A 10,968-nucleotide genomic window follows, 5' to 3' on the forward strand; every position below is an offset into this window, starting at 1 on the left:
CACATAACTGTGTTACAGGAAGGACTGAGATCCATATTTTAGCTTACTTCAAGTACCAAGTGGTAAACAATGGCAGTGCACCTGAGAAATTAAAGAACTGGATAGTAGTATTAGAGCATGAAAAAATTTCAAAGAAAATCCCAGAGCAAGATGGGGAATTGGAAACATCTTCCATTTGACTCTGTAAATGAGAAAGGTCAGGGTAACAGAGGAGAGAACTGTGAAAGAGGCACACGACAGCTGAAAAGCATGAAGCAACAGAAAGGTGACAGAGAAATGGAAGACACAACTCCAACACCCAGCTCTCTAGGTGAGGGGTGGTGGGAACCAAAGACACAAAGATAAGGTAAGACAGACATCCCTGGTAACAGACCAGCAATTCTAGTCTCAGCAGAAACTTATATTTCCTATAAGTTTTAAAACTAGTGCAGGTGCAGGAATTTGGTGTGTGATAACTACCATCCCAGCTCAAAATAAAATCATATGCTAATGACTCTGAATTCACATGCAGTAAGACCCTACCCTGAGCCACAGAATCGGTACATCTGATTCTGGGGCCTCTCCACCCAGCTGTTATATAGGGCTTCAAACACAGCTTGTCCAAATGGAACCCATCACCTCTCAGTCACCTTGCTATTGATCCTGAAACACACACACACACACACACACACACCCCAAATACACCTTTCTCCCAGCTTCATCTCATCTCAGTGAATGGCACCAGGTACCAGCTACCATAGATTCTGTCACTGTGGATCACTGAGCACTCTACAAGCTACCTCCTCAGCATGTCTACAAATATTCCATTCTCCATGTCCTGTTTGTGCCTCAGGTCTGAGCTTGAATTCTTGCAAGAGTCTTGTGACCTCAGGGTTTGCCTTAGTTAAATCCCCCTTCACACGCAACCATTTCTCTTTGTAAAATGGAGAGTGCTTCACATCACTGCTCTTTATTGAAGGTCCTTTCACCAACCCAGGAAAAAAATCCAAACTTCTTAATATAACTCAAAGAGCCCATAAACTTTATCATTCCAACAAGAACACTTTTGAAAGAGATAGAGGGAATTATTAAAATACACCTGGACAACAGATGTAAACCATGGCTGGCATGGGCAATCAGGAACATGAGGTGGCCCTGTCCAAAGGCTCCTGTGATGGGGCACACTGAACTCTATCTTTTCTGACCCTTTTCTCCACTTCCCACCCTAATTTCAGAAATACTGGTTGCTTCTTTCCCTTTGCTGGAGTTTCATCCTGCACTTTTCTCCCCAACACTCATCTTCCCTATAGGTAAATCACCTATTCATGCTCAAGACTCAAGTCTTTCCTTACCCTTCTGTACCTGCCCTCACTGGAACAGATTCCTCTTGCTTTGTGTTGCCCATGGAACCCATGGTACTGTAGTGCATACTGTACTGTGCTACTCTTTCGGTATGGATCATAAATATCCCCCACAGGTTCATATGCTGTAGGCTTGGTCCTCAGCTGATGCCACTGTTGGGAGGTGGTTGAACCTTTATGAGGTGGAACCTAATGGAAGAATGCTAGGTCATCAAGGGCATGCCCTTGAAGAAGGGGATATTGGGATCCCAGTTTTTTTTCTCTCTCTCTGTCTCTCTCTCTCTACTTGAGCCATCTGCCAGCTCCTGAGTTTGCTTCTTTAGCCTTGTCTGCTCCTTCATAAGAACAGGGCGGGCAGAAAGAGTGTTAGATTTACACATTTTGGCCAATCCATATAGTGATATGGACTGGTTGTCCCTCAGTCCTAGTCCCAAATACTCTGGTCCAACCCAGTATTGTGTGAGAGAGGAGATGTGGTATAAACATGGTTCCTGGGGCCTGACCACAGTGAGACTATGTGGATTAAGGGATTCCATTCTAAGAAAAGAGTGAACCATGGGAGTTAGAGAGATACCCCAAAGGCATCTTACCCGGGAGGCTTGCTGGGTTCTTCTACAGACAACTTCCTTTAGAATCCAGCTGCTCTTCACCCAAACACATGCATGAATGAAGCCCATCTTAGTACTGTGCTCTTAATACTCCCATCTGTAAATCAGAAACAATAAGGCATTAGTAATTGTCCCTCAAGATGACAGACACAAGAAAGCAGACTATACAGAAAACACAGGAATACTTTCAGGTCCAAAGAAAGAAAACGGACATAATACCTGCATTTCAACATCTGTGGGCAAGGATCAGATCACCAAGGCAATGAGGGGTGCAGTCCCAAGTGACTTTATCTGAGATTTGTCGCCATCCATGTGAATTCAGTTCTAATGTGTTTAAGTTTTCACCCAAGAGTTACATCTAAAGTTTAGCGACATTCTTTGCCATCAGTGCTTGGTCCAAAGGGGCCAAAGGGGGGGGCAGTTTTTCTCTTCTTGGCTCTAACGAGGCTCTTGGGGAATGTGGTCCCAATGGCCAAAGAGGGTCCTGTAAGTGCCTGCTCTGCGACTTCCCCGAACATCTTTCCTGCACAGAAGAGTAAGACCACAAACACCTGCTCCTCACTGGCTCAGGACCTGCCATGTTTTGAGGATGTCACAATCTCTCAGGTAAAGAGCAGCACTGGCCAGAACAATGCATAGTGATAGCCTCAGCGTCCCCAGGTAAGGTTACAGCAGTGGACATGTCAACATTTGTTTCTTAATACTGAAGTTCTTTTAGGAACCTCCTTTGCTTTATTTTCCAGATACAGGAAGTTATAATAGGAGTCCTGAATCCACTGGTTGCCTCTCAAGATAAACCTAATAACCAACCATTTCTCTCATCTCTTTGACATGAGCTACTAACTAGTTGGGTGGGTGTGGGGTGGGGAGGGAGAATTGAGGAATGCAGGCAGATATACATGCAGTTCTAGAGTCTATATGGTTTTCAATGTTAAATATACAAGAGGAATTTAAGTACAAAAAGCCTCAAAACTGAATGTTGGGTACATAGCATGGAGCTGTGGTGGACAACATCCAGTGCTAGCAACTCTGTGAACTGATTTGCAGATGTGGTCCTGACTACAGCCTGAGCACACTGTAACCACCCTGTCACGGTTTTGAGCTCGCCGTCCTCTCTTCTCCTGGGCTCAGGTCATGACAGGCACCAACCAGTCGAGCGTCTCCGAGTTCCTCCTCCTGGGTCTCTCCAGGCAGCCCCAGCAGCAGCAGCTCCTCTTCCTGCTCTTCCTCACCATGTACCTGGCCACCGTCCTGGGAAACCTGCTCATCGTCCTGGCCATCAGCACGGACCCCCGCCTGCACACCCCCATGTACTTCTTCCTCAGCAACCTGTCCTTCGTGGACGTGTGCTTCTCCTCCACCACTGTCCCCAAGATGCTGGCCAATCATGTCCTCGGGACTCAGGCCATCTCCTTCTCTGGGTGTCTCGCACAGATGTATTTTCTTTTTGAGCTTACTGACATGGACAACTTCCTGCTGGCTGTGATGGCCTATGACCGCTTTGTTGCCATCTGCCACCCCTTACATTACACAGCAAAGATGACCCATCAGCTCTGTGCCCTGCTGGTCACTGGATCATGGATTGTGGCCAACCTAAATTCTCTGTTACACACCCTGCTGATGGCTTGACTCTCATTCTGTGCAGACAACGCCATCCCTCACTTCTTCTGTGACGTGACTCCCCTCCTGAAACTCTCCTGCTCGGACACACAGCTCAACCAGCTGATGATTCTTACCGAGGGTGCCCTCATCATGGTCACCCCATTCGTCTGCATCCTGGCTTCCTACATCCACATCTCCTGTGCTGTCCTGAGAGTCCCATCCACCAGGGGAAGGTGGAACGCCTTCTCCACCTGTGGCTCCCACCTGGCTGTGGTCGGCCTCTTCTATGGCACCATCATCGCTGTGTATTTCAACCCTTCATCCTCGCGCTCAGCTGAGAAAGACACCATGGCCACTGTGCTGTACACAGTGGTGACCCCCATGCTAAACCCCTTCATCTACAGCCTGAGGAACAGGGACTTGAAACAGGCCTTGAAGAAAGTTTTGCATAAGAAGATATTCTTTTACTGATGACAGCACCATAGATCTTTTGTTCCCAGGCAAGGCAATCTTTGCCATCTCATTGACATGTAGTGGTCTGTTTGTCAAAGTGTTCAATGAACTAGAGTAAATAGATTCATCAGAAACTTATCCATGAGCTCTCACTTATGCACAGCCCTATTCCTATAAATTGAGAGCCAGGCATGGTGGTGCTGCCTGTAATCCAGAGTGACTTTCCACCCTGGCTGCATGTTACCATCATCTGCATGTGACCAAACTTGAACTAGTTGTCACCATGTCTGGGTGGTGCTGATATTGAGGGGGGAGGACTGGAAGTTGGAGTCCAGCTTTGGTTATAGAGTGAGTTCTAGGCCAATCTTGGCTACAAAGTGAGACCCTGTCTCAAAAAAAACAGTGACAATACTTGTTTCTAATGATTGGGTTTTAAATTCTTTTACAGAAAAGTAAAGTTTTTTCTTTCAGGCTGGTGTGTAGCTCACAGCAGAGAACTGATCTCGATTGTACAAAACCTTGGTTTGATCACCATCACCAAAACCAAAAAGGTTTTCCTTTCTGGGTTTGATCCCACACTCCCAAGAACGAGCTTTTCCTTTCTAAGTGATGACTGCTTCCAAAGCCCACACATCACAAATGCTTTTATTCTGTCCCCGGGAAGTACTCTGAGAGTCCATGGTGACTTTCCACCCTGGCTGCATGTTACCATCACCTGCATGTGACCAAACTTGAACTAGTTGTCACCATGTCTGGGTGGGGCCTCAGTATTGATATTTCCCTTGTGTCCTTTCTGGGTTGACCATCACATGGCTTTGGATGTCCTTTATGACGGCTCACCGGAAAGCGTGAGCCTGGAAACCCTCGGGGAAAGCTGAGGTCCAATGTGGATGGAGGCAACACAGGTGAAGAGTAGCGTCGCTGGCAGTTCTCTGTGGGCCAAAGCCTTGTGCCATCCTTAGGCCATAAATCGCATTCCTGATCTTCACACTGAAGCCTAGGAACTCTCATCATTTTTCGTTTCTCATCAGCCAGTTTTACTGCCTTGCCTCGTGGGAGTATATCTAGTATAAGAAGTGCCTTTGGTTTCCCACCTGTCCAGGATGCCTTGTCTTCCTCTCCCTGGGAAGCAAACCCACCAGAACCTTCAGAACATATCAAAATCTCCTTTTTTTGAAGCCTTTGCTAATTATTGTAAGCTGAGACTGTCATTCTCCCTTCTAGGCTCCCCAGACAGTTCCAATTTGAGTCACTACACATGTGAGACTGCCTGGTCTGCTTACTGATCCTTCCTCTCCCTGCTATTGCTTCACCCTCTACAGAGGTGAGAGGTTTGGGAATTACAGGCCTACAATGTGCACCTTGTGTGAGCTGCATGAAGTTTGGCTCTGACAAATGACTAGTATTGTTCAATCTGACATAACTGCTTAGGCAGACGCTTTAAAATTATATTTCGAGAACTGCAATATGATACTTACACACTGTAAAGCATTTCAGAAAATATAAGAAAATCAAATAACTGATACTGTTAAAATACATGAATAATTTTAAACAAAGTTGACCTCAAGTTGTCTGTACAACTTTGCATCCTGATTTTTTCACTTAACCGTTTTCTATGTAATTAAACAGCTTTAATAACGAGATGCTTATGGTTCTGTAATATTTCTTGATATGGATGTACAATAATTTATTTGGCTAATTCCCAACTTTGAGCAATTTGATCCCCCATAAGTGTAAATTACACTGCAGCAGATATCAGGCTCACAGAACTGGAATCAGTGTGAGCTACATCAACAGCAGGGTGGGAACTGGGGCACATTTCTTGACTCAGGTAGTTCCACTCACTCACACTGGCATTTATTATCATGGAGTTCCACACTGGGACTTGTTGGCAGAGACCCAACGCTCATCTGTCCAGTGGGGTCAGCTATGACCTAGGATCATGAATGTCACATAGTCACTTGTGGGTTATACATATGGTACCTTTCTCCTTGGAATCCATCTTTGCTGAGTTCTACTTGCTCACTACTTGAGGTCTTCCCTGGGGTTTCTCTGGTTTGGGCTTACCAGGCACATACCTGTCAGTTGTCTGATTTGTGTGACTTGAAAAGTCAGTCTTGTCCACAGTGTCAGGGATTTTGTAACGGATTTCCTGTTGTATGTTCTGTTAGAGAGAGAAATTTAGAGTCTAGACTTTCTCCTGGAAAGAAGAGTCTGTCTCTACCTTGTGAGACAAACCGTATCCGCCCCACACCACTTTCACAGGAAGCACTGCAGGCAGGAATCTCCGTGTGGAGTTGGGGTCTGCTGTGCAGCTGGTGACTCTGGTTCTTTTACTATGAAAGGTACTAGGGTTGGTGTCCACTAAACTTGGGCAGCTGGCGGGTCCCATGAGCCTCTCCACTCTCCCCCCTACTTTCTAGTTAGGATGGGTCATGAGATGTTGGGGGTGGTTCTAGTCTCCTACTTCCATAGGTGGGGAATCAGGAGCTGAATGGCTGACTTACACTCTGGACAGCTTCTATAAAGGTGAACTGGCTGGGAGTCTTCAGCATGTAAACAGGTGTAGGTGGACTGGGCCCTTCTCAGAGTAAGGAACCCTTTCCCCCTTTTGGCTATAGTTTACCTACTAAAGGTCCATAATGTAACAGAATTCAGAAGTGTTGGATCTTTAATAGATGGGGACTAGTGGATGGTGATTAGACCATATTTGCAAAGGATTAATGTAGTTCTTGAAGGGCTGAATTAGGTCTTGTGAGAGCAAGTTGTTATAAATAAGTGAGCCTGGCCCCTCTGTCTCTTGCTTTCTCTGTGGTCATAAGAACTCTTGCACATGCTGCAGGTTGTTACAAGTTAGAATGAGGCTCGACCACCCAAGAAAGACTTTAAAGGAGAGTCTTTATTAGCCAGCTGGCGACTGCTCTGACCAACAGGTCCTCGGGACTCAGAGCAGCCCCTTTCTAACCTTTAGCAGGGTTTATAAAGGCAAAAACCACATCCTGTTTGGTGATCTTTGTGAAGCAAGCTAGCCCAGGTACAGAATAGAGACAATGGCTGTTAGCTATAAGCAGGAGTGAACACAATCAACACAATTGTTTAACAGTATCCTCGTTTGGTTCCTCCTGTTTTCCTCGTTTTCCTGGGACCAGACCTTTTCATGGACCTCCTTCAGCTTGAAAGCAAAAATGGCACCCTGATTAATGGCTTCCCTCTGGCATTAAATGGTATTAACCATTTCAAGGTCACTTTTGCACACGCTCTCTCCATGATGACATATACTATATTGTGACACAGCCAGGGGCCTTTGCCAGGTAGCAACACCATGCTTTATGGATATTCCAGCTGCCAGAATTGTGATACAAATAAACCTCTTCTCTTTATTTATTATCCAGTCTCAGCTGTTCTGCAATAGCAACACAACATGGACTACAATGACCTACAACTCAAGACAAGGTCCAAGGTCAGGCATCACCTGGGTTACTATTAAAAATGCATAGCCCCAGGCTCTGTCCCGCACATCCTGGAGTCTTCATTTTAAATCCCTCCCAGGTGATTTCTGTGCATGTTTATGTTTCCCAATAGCTCTTTTAAGTTACCAAAATTTCCAGTCTAGTGGACAGTGTTGACCCCTGCATTAGTCTCTGTACACAGTGGCTTATGCTGAAGACCTAATGGCAATACTAAGATTTGTGCCTGTGAGTCAGTCTCAGGGTCCTCATGACATCCCAGGCTTCTCTTTATTCGTAGTCAGGATGATAGGACAAAAGCAATCATGTGGGATGGTACACTGGTAAGTGGGGCTGTGTGCACTCTCAGAAAAGGGTCTCCCATGTACACAAAGTGGTGTTCAACCAAGCTGAGATGGAGAGACAGAGTGCGCAAGGAATGGATGGATTTATCCATCAGTGTGACATCCCACCAACATCGTCTCTAACCATGAAACCAACTTTATTTTGGTGGCACTGGGGTTTGAACTCAGGGCCTCATGCTTGCTAGGTAGGCGCTCTACACTTGAGCCAGTCCACCAGCCTGGAACACACTTTCTAATAAGATGGACATGGTGGTCATTGTTATGATGCCTCCCAAACAGTCCAGCCTTGTGTCACCTCTTCCCTCATTACACCGGGATAATGGTGTAAGCAAATGTGAGTTTAAGAATGTGTGACCTCTGGAGAGGTTGTAACAGACACTGTGGCTTTCTCTGGCTTTCTTGCATCACTTGCTTTGGAGGACGTCTGCTACCCTTTGTGAGGACACATCAAGTGAGCTGTATGGAGAGGTCCACGCGGGGACCTGAGGCTTCCTGTCAACAGGAATGTGAAGGAGCCCTCTTGGAGGCTGACCCTCCAGCTGAGTCTTTAGATGACTGAGCCCCTGCTGGCAACTTCACCTCAATCTCATGAGAAGCTCGGATTCAGAGCCGTTCAGCTAAACCACTGCCAGGTTCCTGACCCGCGGATCTATATAACATGAACGTTAACTGTCTGAAGCTGCCAAGTTTTAGAAATAATCTGTTCCTCAACAACAAATAACATAAGAGGTAAGGCTGGTGTCTATGGGAATCGTTGGTGTCTACTCATACACCATCACCAGAAGCGGCTGGCTTTGTAGAATAGTGAAGTAGCCTTTTAAAGTTTGGGTACCATTTGAAGCTACCCTGTAAGTTTGGGGTGCTGATTTACATGATTCAGTGTAAGAGTCATACCAATGAACAACATATGCTAAACTTTCTTCCAATCAGGAAGTTACTGGGCAGGAAAACAAAGAGATTCAAGGGGACAAATGTTCAGTGCTTACATAATTTCATTTCTTACCCCAGCAACACAGGGCACCGAAAAGACTTCCTGCTGCCTGATTTGGGCTCTGTTTGTTACTGGATAAACTTACCAAAAGAGGGAATTCTAGGATTTTAGTATCTTATGACTTTGACAATCAATAGAAGATAGTTTTGCTTGTGGATAGAAAGACTTCCTTGAGAGGATTATGGAATTGCCATGCCCAGTGCTGCAGTTAATGAGATGTGAGAACAATCTTGAATTGTTCTCAGGACTGTAAGGAAGTCAAGTATCTGATATGTGAAAGGTTTGGGTAACTGTATCAAGCCAAAATCCCCAACAGTCCTGAACTGTTGAGATAGTGGCAAAAGACAAAGGGAACATGAATCAGATTTTGGACAAGCTAAATTAGTCATATCCACTAAGAGTTTGTGGCTACCACACAAATAAAGATGACAGCATCCACTCAGGCTTTCATTCTTATATTTATGTGTTTGTTTCTCTTAGCCAGCTTTATTTTCTTCTCCCTTTATCCATACTTTATATACTTATTGGCCAGTTTTCCATGATTGACTAAAAGTTCCAGAATGTCATGATGGAATCCTGATTGGAACAAAGGATGTCCTGGGTATGGACCGAGATGGGATCTTGAGTTGTTCCCCTATTGTGAAAAGAAAAGTTGCATTATGTTAGGCCAAAGAATTTCTTTTGTACTGAAGGGTAAGTTGGTAAGAAGGGGCAGATGTTAATGTGCAATGGGGAGGGTGGATGCTGTTTTGACAATATTGGAGATTGAACTCAGGACCTTGTGCTTGCCAGGCAGGTGCTCTACCACTTGAACCACGTCCCAGCCATTTTTTGCTTTATTTTTCAGATAGGGGCTGGCCTTACACCTCGATCCTCCTACCTATGCCTCACACATAGTTAGGATTACAGGCACATGCCACCATGCCTGTCTTGCTGTGTGAGATCTCGATAACTTGGCTGGCTTCAAACTTCCTGAATGGCTGGGATTATAGCTGTATGCCACCATGCCTGGTCAGGAGGGGCAAATTCTAGTAGGTATTTATCACTCTTTTTGGCTTCTCAATAGTTGTAACCCCTTCCAAAGAAGCATAGGTAATATCTTACCTCATAATTCTTGGAAAAGAACCTGTTCTCCCTATAGAACAGAAAACCCAGGATAATTATTTCCCAGCTCCCCTTGCAGCTAAGATGCAGGCATGTGACTGCCTATCATACTGTCCTGACTCAGACTTTACCATAAAGAAAGGGAGACCAGGAAGAATTTTTTCTGATAGTGACATCCATTATAGTAAGATGGATTCTTGGGGCACAGTAGCCACAGAGCTGTTGTTTGTACCCCATGTTCAGTGATAGGTGTATCAAAGTTATGCATGGCAACATTTATGAGTGGGGGATAGCAACATTTTGTATGCTAATCAGACCATTTCTGAGGTATAATCTGGTTCACTGTAACCACTGTGGTCTTCTGAGTTTGGTTCTCCAGGTACATTCATTATCATTTCCACAAAATCTTCTCTGGTGCTGGTGGCTCATGCCTGTAATCCTAGTTAATCCATGAGGTTAGAGGCCAGCCTGGGGAAAAGGTTCATGAGACTCTGTCTCCAAAAATAAGACCAAAATAGACTGGAGGTGTGGCTCAAGCAGTAGAGTACCTGCCTTACAAGTACAAAGCCCTGAGTTCAAACTCTAGTATGACTAAAAAAAAAAAAGTGAGGAAGGCCAGAATCTAGTCAATCATTAGAAGATGTCTTGAACCCTGAACTGGACAGCCCACAGCACTTTTCCCAGATTACCTCTAATTTTCTATCTTTACATCTTTTTTTTTTTGCTCTTATCTATAGAGTTTGACTTCTTCATGTGTCAGTCATCTAGGAGAAAGTTGTAAGCTTCTAGATTTACATGTACAGGACAAGTCACACTGAGAACGTCCTGCCAGCCCTCTGTCTAGATTCTAGGTCATCTAGTCCAACATGAACCCTCATATTGGGGGGTTTTGGAGTATAAATTGGGCTTCTGGATGCCACACAACTGATGGTCTAGAAGATTAGGGGGTCATTTGCAGAGAAGGGTGATCCACTGTGAGCTGGGAAGACATCCCAAAAGACGTCTACTCTAGAAGCATGGAGTTCCTCGATCAGCATGCTATGCATTCCTCAATATGCT

At 45.1% G+C, this 10,968-nt stretch overlaps 1 pseudogene; it reads left to right on the top strand.

Annotated features, from left to right (window-relative positions):
* Nucleotides 1-3,082: 3,082 nt before the first annotated feature.
* LOC109677465 (olfactory receptor 1F1-like) lies at nucleotides 3,083-6,325 on the top strand (annotated as a pseudogene).
* The last annotated feature ends 4,643 nt before the right edge of the window (nucleotides 6,326-10,968 follow it).

This window comes from Castor canadensis, chromosome 17 (genome assembly GCF_047511655.1).
Source record: "Castor canadensis chromosome 17, mCasCan1.hap1v2, whole genome shotgun sequence".
NCBI lineage: Eukaryota > Metazoa > Chordata > Mammalia > Rodentia > Castoridae > Castor > Castor canadensis.